Below are 996 nucleotides of genomic sequence, written 5' to 3'. Positions count from 1 at the left end.
CAAATGAAAATGGAAATACAACATTAGCAAAACTTATGGGATATGGTGCAATCAATAGAAAGTTATTTTTGTAAATGTTTGCACTGAAAAACAAAAAGAAAGAATGATGGCTCAAATTAGCCATCTAACTTCACAACTCTAGGACTAGCAAGAGAAGAGCAAGGAAACAATAAAGATCAGAGCATAAATAAATAAAATTGCAAACAGAGAAAATCAATAGAAACAGAAAATAGTTCTCAGACAACATTAATAATATTGTCAAAATCTGTAACCAGGGTGCAAGAATGCAAGGTGCTGTCATGCTCAAAGGAAGTAAGGTTTCACTATCCTTGCCTCTAAAGAGCACGGTGGTTGCTCTTCCTCCAAAACAGACTTGTTTGTTCTTTTGATAGTCCATGAGATATTCAGTACCCTAATGCTACAACTCAAAGGCATCAATTCTTTTTCCTGACATCCTTATCCATTGTATCTGATAGGATAGCACTAATAGCTACAATATGCTTACAAATATAATAAAATGCATTGGGAGTAATGGGAAAATGCTGGTTTACTATTATTACTATTGTGATTGGCAAGGAGCTGCGCTGTAATACTGGAGGCAAGTGGTTCAAGGCCACCAGCTGCTCTGCAAGAGAAGGATGGGCAGTTTCCTGCTGTGTGATTAACTGCCTCTGGAAACCCACAGGAGGGTCAGCTATATGCATATACTTTCACTTAACCTCATAAAACTGGAGAAGCTGGTTTGCTAGCAAAGAAAACTGGGAAATGAAGTAGTCCTTCCATACACTAGAAAGGAGTTTTGAGTGTTAATACAATAGACCTAAAGTGTCAAATGGCTATCCTCGAACATAGTGCCTTCCCACCATGCAGCAACAATCTGCTTACTCAGAGAGAATTATCCAGGACACAAATGCAGGTTATACACATGGACTTCACCTGATGGTATGCATAGGAATCAGATCGACTACATCTGTGGAAGGAACCGCTGGAGAAGCT

The sequence above is a fragment of the Elephantulus edwardii genome, unplaced genomic scaffold (genome assembly GCF_000299155.1).
Source record: "Elephantulus edwardii isolate Elephantulus edwardi_28Jun2011 unplaced genomic scaffold, EleEdw1.0 scaffold00101, whole genome shotgun sequence".
NCBI lineage: Eukaryota > Metazoa > Chordata > Mammalia > Macroscelidea > Macroscelididae > Elephantulus > Elephantulus edwardii.
This window is presented reverse-complemented; position numbering follows the sequence as displayed.